At 40.1% G+C, this 17,894-nt stretch overlaps 2 long non-coding RNA genes across 2 annotated transcripts; both read right to left on the bottom strand.

The window, feature by feature from the left end:
* Window positions 1-6,578: 6,578 nt before the first annotated feature.
* Window positions 6,579-7,799, bottom strand: LOC129748863 (uncharacterized). Its single transcript, XR_008737853.1, has 3 exons — window positions 7,177-7,799; window positions 6,976-7,113; window positions 6,579-6,935 (listed from the first exon to the last, which is right to left on the bottom strand). It is a non-coding gene; the product is annotated as an uncharacterized LOC129748863 (long non-coding RNA).
* Window positions 7,800-13,969: 6,170 nt separating this feature from the next.
* Window positions 13,970-14,987, bottom strand: LOC129748943 (uncharacterized). Its single transcript, XR_008737877.1, has 3 exons — window positions 14,568-14,987; window positions 14,367-14,504; window positions 13,970-14,326 (listed from the first exon to the last, which is right to left on the bottom strand). It is a non-coding gene; the product is annotated as an uncharacterized LOC129748943 (long non-coding RNA).
* Window positions 14,988-17,894: the final 2,907 nt, after the last annotated feature.

Raw genomic sequence — 17,894 nt, 5'->3', positions numbered from 1 at the left:
GTTAATGGTGCAACATTAAATTTTCGATTATCTCCGGATCGAGGAGGAAAAAAGCGGGGGTCTTCTTACCGTGTTTTTTGGCTTTTCGGTTCATTGATGGCAGCTAGTTGTGCGGCACATTCTGAAGATTTGTATCAGGGGTGATAATTTACGGCGGGCTTCTGGTTACTTTCGGCACATCACCAGGAAATTTTAAGGTTTTTTGCCCGAATTTGTGTGTGAATTTCGGCAATTATGGTGTTTGGGAAAATTTTGCATGACTTCTTTTAGGGGAACCGTTGGCAATTTTTCCTCTTTTATTTCTGGACTCATGAGTTATCCCGGGCATACGTTGAGCCGCAAAACTCGAGCAGAAGCGATTATCTTCTGGTATGGATTATTAAATTTAATGTGGCTTGATTTGTTTGCCAGTGTTGCCTCGAAGCGTGGCATATCGGTGGATAAATGCCACGAATTTGCATTTATTTATGGTATCATTAATAATGTTTGATTTTTAGATGCACCAACGTGCGGGAGGGCTGCAGAAAAACGGAAAAAGGGTCTGAGATAGGCAATTACATTCATAAACGAAACCCTTCCTCGATCCATTTGTGTCATTGAAACGCCTACGATTTAGGTAATTTCAACAGCAGACTGAACACGAAAACAATGGGCCCATGGAAAGGTTTCCAGAAGTGATAAGAAATAATAAAATAAGGCTGTTGAATGAAATGGTTTTTAACGACCGGAATCGTGCAATACCTCCAGGATAACATGGCTTATTTTGGACTCAGTCGTCGTTTGCCTTTTTGGAGAGCCCTGTTTTTAAGTGAGCTCTGCTGCGTTATTGAAACTCAAGCTCCCGGGTATAGTTAAGCTGTATAAATAATGCAAGTGGGCGTTATTGGAGAAAATAAATGAGAGCCTTTTCACAAATCAGCACTTGGAAAGTTGAATTATGTAAAATAAAATATCGACAAAAAATATCCATGACACGAAAAAAACAATAATTTTTGGGAAACTCCTGTGTGTACAGAAACGTTAGTAAAAAACCAAAAATACAAAAATCTCGTTTCAATAGTTAAAAAATCTAAAAACTAGACTGTCATGTATACATATATTTTGTATAAAATAAGAAAAATTATCACTTTGAAGCAGTTTGAAAAACACGACCTGTGTATTTATTCAAAAAATATACAATTTCGAATTTCAGCATGAATAAAAATAATTAAATAATAACGAAGCAAAGTAACATACGCTGTTTGTGATTGACTGAGACTTAAAATTTTGGTTGAATTGCTATACCTGTAACATAACAACGATTTTTCAAACACAACTTTTTCGCAAAAAATTTGAGTCAAATTTGACAAATTCGGAAAAACTTGCTAGAATTGCAGCCAGAACTTCGATTACACTCGCTGACGAACTTGCCAGAGCTGGATCGGAAATGGAATTTTACGGACCAGAGCCGGCTGTCCCAATATTGCCATGTTGGTTCGAATACACTCCTTATAAATCATTTTGCTTAATGAAACATATAATTTTCCGTGAAAATTAAAAGATCAGGCGAAATCAGGCATAATCAGGCTTATTTCCAAAAACCAGGAAAAAATGGGGGCTTATCAGGTCATCAGGATGGGTCCAAAAACTTCGTTCTATAGGTGTACACCACACGTATCCCTCTCTTGGGACACCCCAGACCGATTATCTTCCGTGATGGCAGCGGAACATAAAAAAGTTCTCCTATCGACAAAACAACTATTTTTCAACAATTTTATGATCAACTTGAAAATTACAAAAATTATACAATATTAACCGATCAATATAAATCCACTTTTAAATGCCTTAGGAGTTGAAATGTGTTGCAAGCAAGGTTTCTGAAAAATTAATGTGTGTTTTTGAGAAAAATAATTCTGGCTTTCTGTGATTTCACCCGAAAAATCTGTGATGGATTTCTTTGATGCTATTTCCATAAAGTTCATAGAAAATTCATGAAAAATTGGATTTTTTTCACATTTTAGTTAGTCAAAATAAATTACCATAACCAATCTTATTACACTTTTTGTGATCCAAAGTAAGAAATCTAAATTTGATACTGCTAAAAAAAATATGATTCGGAAATCCATTCAAACTTTAGAAATTCTGTGACATCTGTGATAATTTCAAAATTCTGTGTTCTGTGACGCAGATTCTGTGATGAAAATTTGCTCAAAATTTTGTGAAGATACAGACTTTTCTGTGATTTCGGCAACCTTGGTTGCAATCTTCTGTATGTTTATGCATGGACTATAAAAATGTCCCTTCATTTGACCGCAAGAAAAACGCAAGACATATTAAGTATGTCACCGCAGTAATGCACCAAATTTTAAGCTTTGTAATCCAACTGGAACACAAATTTCATACAGCAATGTGGTCAAATATACAAAATTTTCGGAAAAATCTTATAATATTGAATGAGTTTTTCAATAATTATTTCGAAAAACAAAATTAATCATACTAAGAACGTATCTGTGAGCTAAAAAAAATATTAAAAATTAAAAGTGCAGTTAAAGGTCACCAATAAAAACGTTTAACTATGGTCAGTGGTTAAACCATTTTTTTTTGTTTCGAATATAGTCCGGTACAACTGTGTTCGATGTTTGCTCTTGGGCTCAAACTCGCGGACATCGGCTCAGGAGACATCAGACTTGCCAACTGAGCTATATCACAAGCCTCAAAAGTGGTATAACCATGAATGCAGACTGTTCCTGAAATTTTAAGCACATTCTCAAAATAAAATAAAAATTGTTTTGTTAAATTTTAATTATTTTATTTGGCACACTGTATCATTATTTGTGTCCTACCAAACAGCGTAGTCTTATTTGTTGAAAATCTTTAATCATAAGCCAGACTAGCCATTTTTCCTCAAACATGACTCATAAGCTTCTGCACAGTAGCATTACCCATCATTTTCACCACTTTTTACCAATCCTTTTTAAATTTTCCCATGTTATCAGCTGTGGTCGAGCTTCTATTTCAAATGCTTTTCGCTCTTTTCACCACCTTAGAATTTTCTTCTGATATTCTATCCGTCTTTCATTTCAACTCTTTAACCTTCACCGATAAAGCCGCTACTTAATTTCATAAAGTTATCAGCTGTTTTTTTTATGTTTTTTCGTAGCTTTGCTTTGGTCAAAGCCTCGGGGCAATTTGGGAGATTCAAGTTTTTAAGCACAAATCAAACGTTTTGGCTTTTTTACAACCCTAGTATGTCTTTGGCGTAATGACATGATGCCAGATCGGACCAAAATATGACGGTTCCATCATGCTGCTCGATCATCGGCAATAACCCGGATCGAAAAATCGGACCAAAAACGGTCGGGTTTTGGTCCGTTCAACCCGTGAATCGGTCCGAAAACCGACTAGAAATCCATCTAAATTTGGACTAATTCAGTGCCCGGGTGACACAATTTTGATGACGATAAGTTTTTGCGAGTGAGCTGTCAAAACAACCGGGTCGTTTTCAACCCAAAATCGGTCAGTTTTCCAACCGAAATCTGAACGTTTTTCAACCGAAATCTGACCGTTTTCCAACCGAAATATGACAGTTTTCCAACCGAAATCTGACAGTTTTCCAACCAAAATCGGACCGTTTTCAGACCAAATTTGGCCTGTTTTTTTCGGCTAATTTTAGGCCGATCGCCATAGGGATTTCAAAATAAATAAAAATTAAAACGTTCGATTTAAAAATTTTATTTTATTTATAAATTTTGGTGTCGTCATGATTATCGTCCCAATTTTCCAGATTTATTATTGGCATTTCCACCTTCGTCACATTTCCGGCTGCTTGGTTTCTGGTTCGATTTTTCATTCGCTCACATAGCCATCCATAGCTATTCCGCCAATTTTCCAGATTTATTATTGGCATTTCCACCTTCGTCACATTTCCGGCTGCTTGGTTTCTGGTTCGATTTTTCATTCGCTCACATAGCCATCCAAAGCTATTCCTTTTTCTTTTTGATTTTTTGGGTGAGAATCTTGATGTGTTGCTGAAAATATTCAGTAAAAAATTAAAACACCAATGAGGAGACAAGAAAAACATTAATTGACTTACCGAGTATGTTTTGGATAGTGGTGACTAGTGAACCTGCACATAAGAGAAGCGACATCTAATCCCTCTTAAAATAAAATATCTGGCCACATCGCCGAAAGCTTGGACAAAAAAATCCTCAGCACGGTTTTGTTGCTCAATGTTCAAGCTCCAAAGTGAACGCTCAGTAAATCCGACAAAACAAAAATGAATTTGATGATATCGGTGGATCGCGATAAACGGTAAGAATGACTTGAATTTTGTTAACAGACACATAGTTTTTTAACTTCGATCACGAACCACTAAAGCAGTGATAAAAATTTCCCTTATCCAAAAATTCATATGAAGAGTTTTAAAATTATTTGCTTGAACCACAAAAGCAACTACAATACTCTCCTTGGCTGAGCTACACGACAAAAGCTCGGATTGATTGGAATCGATTTTGACAGTTCTTTTGTATCGATTGGAAAATTCTGTTTCAGACAACGCTTCTCTTACATATAGATTCACTACACCCATAGAAGAGGTTGCAGAAATCCAATGCCTATTTAGCACATCTCTGTGCCGATAATGCGCTGAAATGTGCACTGTGCCGAAGATGATATGTTTGAAAAACCGTAACTGGCATAAGGACTCGGCTCCCAACTAAAATGATGCATGACCACTACATTCAAGCAAAACAAGAAAAACATTTTATGGGATTTCGTTCCTATTGGATAATTCATCCCAGAAACAAGAAAATAAAAATATAAACCACAGCGCCCGTAGGGAGAATCGAACTCACATCACTAACCAAATGGTCTTGCCAGACCGACATCTGAACTAGTGTACTATTTGAACTTCATGCAGGAAGAGGGATATTTGTCGTAGGCATTCTGCCACCGATCAATCACAAAAGAAACGCACGACAGTGGCTTCCCGGCGTTTGGCCTCCTTTCAAGGTATTCATTTGTCTTGCGATGGAAACGGGAAAGGGAACGGGAGTGGAGGAAACGGGAAACCCATTGAATGAGAACTGTGCTTTGCTTACTGCCTGCTATTACATACACACGCTACATATACACAGCTGCTAAAGCCGGGCAGCTTGGCCGGTGAATTGAAGGAATATATTCTTGTTGCTTTTGCTACATACACACGCACAGCTTAGCCGTGGTTGTTTGCCGGCGAATTGAATTGATGGAATGTTTTTTTTGTTGTTGCTTTCACTGCATACACACACCCAAAATACAGCCTCTGTGCCAATGGCGTGTAGTCAATTACATAGCATCATTGGTACAAGAAGATAGCGCGACCGGTGCTGATTCGATTTGCTCCCACCGGCATTAACCTCCCAAGTCAACCGAATTGCGTATGTCTGAAAGAAACAAAATAAAAACGATTTCACGTCCCTCCCTATCGCATCATAAGACGAAGAAGGATGGAAACAAATACCGGCCAACACCAGGCAGCCAGCGAACCGAGCACTGTGCGTGTGAATGTAGCAAAAGCAACAACAAAAACATTCCTTTAATTCACCGGCAAAGCTGCCCGGCTTTAGCAGCTGTGTATATGTATCGTGTGTATGTAATAGCAGGCAGTAAGCAAAGCACAGTTCTCATTCAATGGGTTTCCCTTTGCCTTCACTCCCGTTCCCTTTCCCGTTACCATCACAAGACAAAGGACTACCTTGAAAGGCGGCCAAACGCCGGGAAGCCGCCGTCGTGCGTTTTTTTGTGATTGTTCGGCGGCAGAAAGCCTATGACAAATATCCCTCGTCCTGTATGAAGCTCAAATAGTACACTGGTTAGGATGTCGGACTGGCAAGACGATCTAGTTGGTGATTTGAGTTCGACTCTCCTACGGGCGCTGTATTTTATATTTTTATTTTCTGGGATTTATTATCCAATAGGAAGGAAATCCCATAAAATGTTTTTCTTGTTTCGCTTCAATGTAGTGGTCATGCATAATTTTAGTTGGGAGCCGAGTCCTTATGCCAGTTACGGTTTTTCAAACATATCATCTTCGGCACAGTGCACATTTCAGCGCATTATCGGCACAGAGATTTGCTAAATAGGCATTGGATTTTTGCAACCTCTTCTATGGGTGAATACACAGATTTATTTCATTACGTGTCCACTAAACCAGGCATTAAACTGCCACCTCGACTGTATTTGAAGATAATAAAATCCTCAATTACCCTGTAACTCGAGGTTAACTCAGTGGGTGGGTGGTTTTGGTTAAAGGTGTATTGAGTGGAATTGTGGACTCAGGGTCGTAATCAGGAATCACCACGGGCTACTCCCTCTTGAGTGCTGCAAGGGTACCCAAAATAGAGATGTCCAAAAGCGTAACAAACAAACCCTGTTATAAAAAGCGAGTGGTACCTCGCATGTCACCAACCGTTTTTCGGAGACTAATTTTCATAGCTGACCAAAGTAGAAATTCTTTCTCGGAACGTATCAGGGGGAGGCATGGGAAAACGTAGTATTAACGATAACAAATCAAAAAGTGGAAACAACTTCAACTAAATAAATAGTACTAACACAGGATATTGGGTTTACAAAGTACTGCGGGGTTATTTATTGGCGACAATAACCCTAAACTCAACATCACGTTTGCTCTTATACTTGCGGTTTTACAGGTGTAGGTTTCTGGTTAGTTGTTTGCGTTGCGATCTTTGAAGCTTTCCTTATCGACCCGGTTGATTGTTCTGGTAGATTCTCACCGATTTCGGCGTCCCGAAACGGTGTCGAATCAACAATAGCTGATACAGGTCCGAGTTGGTGCGGTTGTTGTTAGGTAGACTGGATTGAGGTTATGTCCACCCGATGCGTCTTACTTTTCTGTCCGTATTTAGCGTGGTTATTTGTGTTGGCCACAACCGCCACCTGTCGAGGTCGATGCAAAGCTTGAAGGGAATAAACCAAGAAGAAAAAGGTCCTCTGGACCTTTTTCTTCGTATTTTGTTTTTAATCTGTTTCAGTGTTTCTTCTATGTAACATTTCACGTGGTTTTACGGCTTTTCGTTCGTAATTCGGTGTAACTTGTTATTATTTTGTTATTATAAACTTTTACGACGTTTTTAGCTGTGTGATACACAAAATATGTTTTAGTTACACATTTTAACACGTGACTTTGTTTATACGTACTATTTCTATCAAACATACAACTTATATTTTTAGCCACTTTTAACTTTCCGTGTTTTACGTCTTTTAACTTGTAGACCTTACTTGTACTTTTTAACTTTTAACTTTACGGACACGGCGCGCACTTCATAGCCCTAAGGCGTTCACGGACAGAAAGAAACCTTTACTTGCTAGGCCGAATCTAAGCAACCTTGAATCACATAGAGTTCATCCGACCGTCACACCAATATATAAGTACGTCGGCAAATGGAAATGACGTGTGCGACGTTGATTGGGTGATGACACTTCCTCGCGATAACAAAAGCCTGTTCATCCGCGCCCATGGGTATCTCTCGGGAGAGAGTAGCCGCGTAGTGAGAGGGATGGGAGGTAAAATGGGACGAACCCCTGAGTGGCGATTGTTTTGACGTCTCTCGATGAGAGCTAGTGAGAACCCCTTACCAGGGATGTAGTCTGTTTTGCAAAAGTGTCGGAGACACATTATTTTTAGGTTACAAACGGTTACATTACCCCATCGTCCCTTCTCAAAATGAATGAAAATCATTCATTTTGTGATCAAAGAGATGAACGCAAACATTTGTTTTTCTATTTCATTGTGAAATATTGGAATTATTAATATTTTATTTGGATCTTTGATATTCTCGAATAGCCTATTTCTCAATCAGCATGTGATTGGAACAGCCTCAAATTACCTCAATGGAACTCATTGAGTGACGTTCACTCACGCGATACGTCAGCGATTATAAAAATTTCGAAAGCTTTCAATGTAAACAATGGCTCAGATGGATGGTGCAATTTTGGTAAGTTTTTCACCTTATTTTCGCAAAAATAAGTCCTCAAAAGCGCTAATATGGGCAGATTTTAGTACTATTCTAACGTTTTTCTATCTCTCTTTTCTTTTCAGCTAAAACTGCGGGGAGGAAATACCTGGAAAGGTGCAAAATTAGGCCAAAATCACCAGGTGCGAGCGGATAATTTTCTTTATAGATCGAAGTGCTACAACATTTCCGAACGTGTTGTGCTATCGCGATTAGAAATACTAGTTCCTGTGCTTATTTCGTTTCTTCGCATCTCCTGGGCAGATGGCTGAAGCTAAACCTACGGATGGAAGGAAATCAATACAGGATACGATTTAGGGTAAGTTTTATGTATCGGTTATTGACCCGAGCAGGTGCAATAATATTTGTTTTCGTTTTCTTCTTTTTTTTTCAGGTACAAGGTTTTAAGTCGGCTGCGGAGAAGACCCCAATGGATTTGCCCGAAGGATCAGCTAACTCATAGGAGCTGGTGCCAATCCGAGCAAGGATCTTGCAAGGATTATAGCACGGTCCAAGTTTGGCGTTGTATTTTTCACCGGCCGAGGACTGACGAAAGTTTTGTTTTAGGACCTGTTGACCGACTTCGTACACCGGAGCAGAGGTTTTATACCGTAAATTATATGTTTTCGCATTTTTATCAAAATTTTTCTTGATATTTTTAGATACAATATCGTGGATAAACTGATTAGTGCTGTTTTGTTGTTCCTGCCTTACTGAATCCGAAATTCCCTCAGCATCACGATCGATGCGATGTTGATCGCCAGAATCGACTATTTCGTGACCAAATAATATTTTATAAGGGGAAAATCCAGTGGCGGAGTGAGGGGTGTTGTTTAGGGCGTGTTCAATTTCCGAGATTCGCGTGTCCCATAGAGTTTGGTCGGACCTAACGTATGTTCTGACGCACGCGTTGATTGTGCGATTAAGCCTTTCCACCGGGTTTGACTGGCTGTGGTGGCGGGCATTAGTCCAGTGGCGCACGTTGTATTTATCGAGGAAAATCTTAAACTCCTTCGACAAAAACGTCGATGCGTTGTCTGAGATAAGACATTCGGGAGTTGAGTAGCGTCGAAACCAATTCTCTTCAAGGAGTTTACACACTATCGGCGTGGCTATCTTCCTAACAGGAAACACAAGGGAAAACTTTGAGAACAAATCCATTACCACAAAGAGATGGGAGTTGCCCTGTTTACTCCTGGGTAAGGATTGTATGAAATCGATACCAATTATCTGGAACGGTTTTGTGACAATTCTTTGATTGCCCATGGTAGGATGTTGGGAGGTGTTAGCAGGCTTGCATTCTTTGCATAAGATGCATTTTCCGATGTATGAACGTACATACTGTGCCATTTTGGGCCAATAGTACAACTTTTTTATTTTGGCAAGTGTTTTTTCATAACCCAAGTGTAGGGCATCATCGTGGTTCTCTACCAAAACCTGCTCATGCAGATCCGGCGGAACGCAGACTTTCCACGAAAAAGAGTAATCGGTAGCGGGTTCGTTGGATGATATTAATCTTTTAAGTACACCATTTTCTAAACGATAATCTTTGTGTTTTCCAGGTTCTTGCTCGACTTTGGCTACCATTGTCAGATACCAGCTAGGATGTCCAGGTGAAGTATTGAGCTCTTCGACTGCACGAGATAGAGCGTCAGGCACCACGTTGTCAGACCCTCGTCGGTGCTTGATCTCCATGTCATATCGTTGCAGCTCAATGCTCCACCTGCACAGTCTAGAAGAAGTTCTCCAGCTGCTTCTAAGGATGTATGTGAGGGCCGAGGCATCCGTGTACACGGTGAACTTCGTACCCTCAACATAACATCGGAACTTTTCGATGGACTTGAGGACTGCTAAAGCTTCCTTTTCTGTAGCGCAATAACGTTGTTGCGTGGTCCCTAGTTTCTGGGAAAAGAAAGCGACGGGCTTTTCACCGTTGTCGTAGAATTGAGTCAGTACTCCCGCTATAGCGATATCACTTGCATCACAGTGTATGCAGAACGGCCTGCTGAAGTCAGGATTCGTTAAGATAGGGGTGCTGATCAACAGTTCCTTTATCGTAACGAATGCTGTTTCAGCGAGGTCATGCCATTTGATAGCTTTGGGCTTGCCTTTGAGAAGATCTGTTAGGGGCTGTACAACTGCACTGAAGTTAGCTATGAATCTTCGATAGTAGTTGCACATCCCTAAAAATCTTCTCAAAGCGCGAAGCGAGTTTGGTCTCTCGTAATTAACGATTGACTCAACTCGTTCTGGATTGGGTCGTAATCCTTGCTGACAAAGAATGTAGCCAAGGTATCCCACTTCATGGACACAGAATTTGGATTTCTTGATGTTTATGGACAAGTTGGCCATATTCAGGCGAGAAGCTACTTCTCGTAGTCGAGCCACGTGATCATCGAACGTGTCGCTTACCACGATAATATCATCGAGGTAAACGAACACGAACGGTTCAAGCTCACTTCCACCCAGTATTCGGTCCATTAGGCGGGCCAGGGTCGCCGGGCTGTTGACCAAACCGTATGGCATCCGTCGGAACTGGAAAAACCCTCGGCCTAAAACGGAAAACGCGGTGTATTTCTTCGATCTTGGATGTAATGGTACCTGTAAAAATGCCTTTGACAGATCTATAGTGGAGATAAACCTACAGGGGCCTATTCGACTAAGAATTCGGTCGGCGTGTGGAAGTGGGTACGAGTCTCTAACGGTAAGTTCGTTTAACTTGCGGGCATCAATGCAAAGTCTAACAGTGCCATCAGTCTTGTCGACTGGGACCAGACGTAGAGACCAATCACTGTATGACTTTTCAATGATGCCGCACTCGAGCATTCTGTTGAGTTCAGTGTCGATTTGAGCTTGGCGTTTTGGTGAAACCGGATATGGGTTGATACGCACAGGCGGTTTCTTCTTAGCATCTTCGCTGAGTTCGATACGATGGGAAATTAAAGGGGTCGCTTCTAGTTTATCGTCTACGGCTACTTTAAACAGGTTTTTCACTTCTTCTAATTCCAGCTGCTGATCAGGGGACAACTGTGAAACGTCCTGTAAGCTTTCTACTTCTTCAACAGAGATGGGGAGAAGCGAAGGTACAATCCCAAAAACGTTCCAGAAATCGGAACCAAGGATTAGTTTCTGTTTGAGTGAGGGAATGACCAGCAAATCCACCATTTTTGTCGAACCGTTGAAGTTCAAAGGAGCGTTCACGTATCCCAAAACTTCTAAGTTTTGTCCGTTAGCTGTAGCGACATCTAAGGTGGTTTTATGGATATGTAAACGGCAAGATTGGATCATTTTTTCAGCTCCTGAGCCTAACACGCTTCTATTGGCCCCACTATCGAGTAGACCGATAATGGGCACCCCGAAAATCGTGACCTTAGCGAAAGGACGACTGTCTTTTCTCAAATTGAGGAGAAGCTCGTTTACTTCGTTGTTATTACAAGGGACATAATCAGTGGGTTCAACGATTTGGTACCCTAGTTGGACCAAATCAATTGCGTGGGTGGGATTTTGTAAGGGATTTTGCGATAATTGAGGAACTACTTGCCCTTTCAAGCAGTTGTGTGCGAGTTTTTTGCACAGTAGGGGCAATTTTTAGTTTCATAATTCATGAAACCGCAACGATGACAAAATATGTGCGCAGGTCTGTCACAATCTTTGAAGTGATGACCTTTGAGCCTACAATTGTAGCACATATCGTCTGGCAAAGGTGAGTATTTCGACAGCAAGAGTTCATGACCATCAAGAACCGGTTTTTTCTTCGGGAATGGTTCCTGATCTTTCCTATATGAATCCCTATAAGTGTTTTTCGGTTTTCGGTAGTCATTTCCGGTTTCGTGTTTTGAATTACCGTAAAAGTAACGCGATTTTTGATACGATTTTTCCGTGTCGTCACGAATTTTCGGTTTTGTTCCGGTGCGGAGTTCATTAACTTGAGGACGTGTACGCGGATGGTCGTCGGTGGATTGGAACTTGTACCAGAACGTGGCATCTAGTTGACGTCCGAAGGTTTTAAGGTCGGCTAGATTGTCGATTTTAGACGCGATCGCGTATCCGCGGTAATCAGATCGCATATTCCGGAATATGATTTGAAATTTTCGTTTCTCTGACACGTGCTTGGTAAAACCGTTGAAAATGTTTTGCATCTCGACAAGGAAATTTTGAAATTTTTCTTTAGGGCCCTGTTTTCGGGATATCGCGCGCATTTCACTGGCGTGGTCGTGATCAGGGGATAGAAATTCCTTTTTGATTTCGCGCGTCAACTGTTTCCAGGAAATGAATTCTTCGTTTTCGACGCCTGACATAAACCATGCTCTAGCAGGGCCGCGAAATAGATTGATGGCTGATCGGAATAACTCTCGATGTGATATGTTTTCGGATTCTGCGGTGAACTCGACTTCACGTAAAAATCGCATAAGACCTTGACCGTTGTCTTTGCCGTCGTACCAGAGGTTCCAGTCGGACACTGGTCGGCCTCTACGCGCACGGTAAACATGTGGTGGTGATCGATCTACGCGTCGCGGTCGTCGCGATTGAGAATGTCGGGGATCAGAGTCAGAATCTGAATTTGAAGCGCGATAATCAGAACTGTCGTGATATGGGCGAGATTTGCTGGGTTTCGTTTTAAGGGAAATACGCCTGAGATACCTTTCGTCTCTTTCCGAATCTGGCGAACGTTTACGTGGATGGTTTCGAACTGACTTCAAAACTCGAGGCTGAGCACGTGATCTCTCACCACGTGGGTTTAGATCAACGGCTTCTTCTTCAGTTTCATCCAGACTACCAATATCATTATTGCTACCCCCATATTCGCTACTTTCTGATTCTTTCGGATTTTCTTTTTCTTTTCCATACTTTTTCTTTTTCAATATCCTATTTTTGGAAAGATTCAGTTCTGCCAATGAGCTTGCAATATTAGCCATCAGCGTTGATTGCGTTTTCTGAAGTGAAGCAAATGGGGCGAAGAATGAAGTTATAGGTTCGCGAATTGCGGATTGTAATTTGTCTAAATCATTTAAATCGTTTTCATTTTCAGCGATTTCTAAAGCTCTTGTGCATCTAACGAAATAATGAGCTAATCTGGTTTTAAGAGTATCCCGAACACCTTCAAAGTAAATTCTTCGTTCTAAATAATCAACAATACATTTTATTTCTCGGTCAATCAATTGAATTTCTTCATCAATAGTTTTATCCCATCGAGTGGAATCAATATCTTGGGATCCAATTTTCTCTGCTTTCAGACGGTCTTTGAGCCGTCTCATTAATGCTGCTTTTGTATCTTTTTCAGAACATTCTACTGCTCGTATAGTAAGCTCATAAATGATCTCACTTCGATCTAAATGATGCACCATCATATTTTTATACAATTCGTTAATTTCCGAATCCATTTTAATTTAATTTATTTTTTTAACTATTTAATTTTAAATAATATATTTATGAATAAATATACCAAGAATTAGAAACTCTGGCCAATTTAATAATAAACAGGATAAGAAAATAATGTATTTTTAATTTATAATAATCGGTTGGAGAACGATCCAAAAATTTAAAACAAAATGTTTTTCGTCCCTCCCTAGGGGAATGGGTAAATGTAACCTTGGTGATAGTATTTTTTTTTTTGCGGGCGCCAAATTGTAACTCGAGGTTAACTCAGTGGGTGGGTGGTTTTGGTTAAAGGTGTATTGAGTGGAATTGTGGACTCAGGGTCGTAATCAGGAATCACCACGGGCTACTCCCTCTTGAGTGCTGCAAGGGTACCCAAAATAGAGATGTCCAAAAGCGTAACAAACAAACCCTGTTATAAAAAGCGAGTGGTACCTCGCATGTCACCAACCGTTTTTCGGAGACTAATTTTCATAGCTGACCAAAGTAGAAATTCTTTCTCGGAACGTATCAGGGGGAGGCATGGGAAAACGTAGTATTAACGATAACAAATCAAAAAGTGGAAACAACTTCAACTAAATAAATAGTACTAACACAGGATATTGGGTTTACAAAGTACTGCGGGGTTATTTATTGGCGACAATAACCCTAAACTCAACATCACGTTTGCTCTTATACTTGCGGTTTTACAGGTGTAGGTTTCTGGTTAGTTGTTTGCGTTGCGATCTTTGAAGCTTTCCTTATCGACCCGGTTGATTGTTCTGGTAGATTCTCACCGATTTCGGCGTCCCGAAACGGTGTCGAATCAACAATAGCTGATACAGGTCCGAGTTGGTGCGGTTGTTGTTAGGTAGACTGGATTGAGGTTATGTCCACCCGATGCGTCTTACTTTTCTGTCCGTATTTAGCGTGGTTATTTGTGTTGGCCACAACCGCCACCTGTCGAGGTCGATGCAAAGCTTGAAGGGAATAAACCAAGAAGAAAAAGGTCCTCTGGACCTTTTTCTTCGTATTTTGTTTTTAATCTGTTTCAGTGTTTCTTCTATGTAACATTTCACGTGGTTTTACGGCTTTTCGTTCGTAATTCGGTGTAACTTGTTATTATTTTGTTATTATAAACTTTTACGACGTTTTTAGCTGTGTGATACACAAAATATGTTTTAGTTACACATTTTAACACGTGACTTTGTTTATACGTACTATTTCTATCAAACATACAACTTATATTTTTAGCCACTTTTAACTTTCCGTGTTTTACGTCTTTTAACTTGTAGACCTTACTTGTACTTTTTAACTTTTAACTTTACGGACACGGCGCGCACTTCATAGCCCTAAGGCGTTCACGGACAGAAAGAAACCTTTACTTGCTAGGCCGAATCTAAGCAACCTTGAATCACATAGAGTTCATCCGACCGTCACACCAATATATAAGTACGTCGGCAAATGGAAATGACGTGTGCGACGTTGATTGGGTGATGACACTTCCTCGCGATAACAAAAGCCTGTTCATCCGCGCCCATGGGTATCTCTCGGGAGAGAGTAGCCGCGTAGTGAGAGGGATGGGAGGTAAAATGGGACGAACCCCTGAGTGGCGATTGTTTTGACGTCTCTCGATGAGAGCTAGTGAGAACCCCTTACCAGGGATGTAGTCTGTTTTGCAAAAGTCTCGGAGACACATTATTTTTAGGTTACAAACGGTTACAACCCCCAATTAGCGAATAAACTGTATAGGTAATACAATTAAGCATAAATTACGATCGAAACGCATGCGCTTGGAAAACACCAATTAGCCATCGTCGAAAGGATGATTGGCGCGGATCGTTTCAGTAAGTTGTGAGGTGATAAAAGCTGCAGAAATATTGCACCACCTTCGTCGTATCGGTCTTCAACTTTGGGCAATTGAAGAATTTTTCCTCCTTTTGACAACCGGTGCGCATTTCGATGATGACTGCCGCGTATCGGCCCTCTCGATTGACCAAAACGTACTTTCCCCTAATTGTGCAATAATTTACGCACCTTTTACAAGTTGAATTTGTTTTCCTGATGTTTTTTTTTTCTTAAAATTGGCTTTGAAGTCCTCTGTTAGCCAACTGGAACAGAAGAACTACTTGCAATGTAGTAATTTTAAAAAGATTTTTTTTCGCATTCAGCAAACGATTTTGGCCACCAAACTGGTTGTTATTGCCCTTGTCCAAGCAAAAAATAGGGAATTATAATGATACGGTGCTGTAATTTAATTTTGACACTTTTGGGTATCGTTTTTCCTTTCTCTTCCTTGGAGTTTTTTGGCAAATGGAAACACACTCGGCTGCAGACTGAGCTCGGATATGAACAGGTTCCTTATACGCCCAGCCAGACTCATCTCGAGGCACGAAGGGCAACGAAATAAAGTTTCCAGGAAAAGGATTGCGGTTTCGGTTCTTGTTTCTCGATGTTCGTTCAGAACGCATCATCGATTGGTAACTCTATCCTTTAAAATAAGGTAACAATTCAAAGCTGTTCATGTTTAAAAGCCTCGGAGGCTTCTGGGTTTAATTGTTTCTACACATTTTTCACAAACACCACATGTGGGATCCTCGGCGGCATTTTCTCAAGACTTGATCCTTTTCCCATATGTGGGGAGGCGATAAATGAGAGCAGCGAAACGTAAAACAATTCCAAAGATTTTATGTTGCTTTTTGGTTTTGTTTCAGTTCTTCACCCAAAAGGGGTTGAAGCTGAAGCAAGGAAAATAATTAATGTTGCACAATCCAGCTCGGCCTAATGAGGGAGAGACCGCGGCCGAGAAGGGCTTTTCTCGGTGGCCGATCGTTATCAGCTGCAGGGGAATAAATTTCAACCATCTTGATAATGGATGCCACTTTTTAGCCCCTCGATTGCCCTCACCCTGAAAAGATAGAGAAGGTGCGCGCACTCATCTCGTTGAGTTTGGGTGTGCATTACGCGGATGTTTATCACCACCATTGAGAGCAGATTCATTTTTGTTTTTTTTTGCTTACAATGCCATTCACTTGCGAAAAATCTTACGCCTCAGTTGCATAGTTTGCAAAGATTGTGTGACGATTCCTTTTATCGCCAACGAATGGGACTTGCACCCAATGTGTGAAATTTTTTCAGGGATTTCCACGCATTTCTTAAGGTGACTTTTCGTTAATGAGTGCCTTCCTTTTATGAAATTTGGCGTTGCTGAAGGATGGTATCACCTTGTAAATGGCCTCAAGTGAAAGGATTATTTCGTTCAGGGTACAATCGTATCGCTTCTGATTGCTAATTGAATAAAAATAATTGAATTTTTTCGTAGTTTAATGTTAATTTTAATAAATATTTTCTCGGACTATAGTAAAAAGCTACATATTTTTTTTCACATATTTCCCATAAAGTTTTTAAATATTGGTTTTAAAATAAATCAGTTCATAGTTTCACTGCGTCAGAATAAAAATGTCGGGATATTATAGGATTAAAGCTGGGAAACTCACGAAATAGAACAAATAAGATATTCTTACATCGAGAAAAAAAATTAAAAAGCAACATCACTGAAATTACACTTTCTATCGGCCATAAATAACCCGAAAAGGTAGAAGACCTCAGCAGAAATGATTTTCTGAAATGAAAAAATAGTGGTGTATAACGCTTTGATCATTTATTCGGGCACTTAATTTCATTGATAGCTACGTTACTAGATCTCGGATATACAAAAATATAGCAACGTTGTGTTGGTTATAAAAAAGACTACCTCGCCAATTTTTTAGAATTTTAAGTTAACGTGTATTTGAGATATCCACAATGCAAATTACATGTTAAATATAATTTTGCAGAATTGCCTCGGAAATTCTTCATTGTCGACTTGAAAACTCATGAACTGTTGATTTTTTCCGTTTTTTTTATGGTCCAAATGGTTGAGAAGTATAAGGAGCCACTCTAGGATGCTCACGAAGTTCAAAACAAGCATCGGAGTGGAACCCTCAACTGCTGTATGCAAACAAAGTTTATCCACCCACCCTACTAGTTTACGTTCTGTTTTCTGCCGGAAATCAGAGTAATCTAATAAGTGTTTCTCCACTATTTATCATTTAATGTTTATTTATGAAAATGCCATTGAAAAAAAATGGCGTTTATCTCGAGATTTTATGTGTTAAATGATGGAAAAAGTTAAAAAATTACGCGAAAAAAGTTTATCCAACCTGAAACGGATACTACAATTTAAGTGGGGTTTATAGAGTTTTACTGTGTATTCTACAACATTCTTGAACGTAAAAATTGTGTCCAGCTATTTTTAGTACTCTTGAAGATTTCGTGCTCAAAATTTCAGTTTCGTGTTCAAAATTGTGCAAAATGCCCAAAAAAGCTCAAATTCCGATAATCAACTGAAATTTGATTTTTGGACATCACCAAACCGGCTACCAAACAAGCTACGGTAATATAGCCCATATTGTTCAGCTTCACAAAGATACGTTCATTTGGGATAATTCGATACCGATATGCGCCATGGCCGTAGGAACGGGGGGGGGGGGGGGGGGGGGGGGTGGG

Source organism: Uranotaenia lowii, chromosome 2 (genome assembly GCF_029784155.1).
Source record: "Uranotaenia lowii strain MFRU-FL chromosome 2, ASM2978415v1, whole genome shotgun sequence".
Classification (NCBI taxonomy): domain Eukaryota; kingdom Metazoa; phylum Arthropoda; class Insecta; order Diptera; family Culicidae; genus Uranotaenia; species Uranotaenia lowii.
The sequence above is the reverse complement of the archived record's forward strand: the minus strand, read 5'-3'. Positions and strand labels throughout refer to the sequence as shown.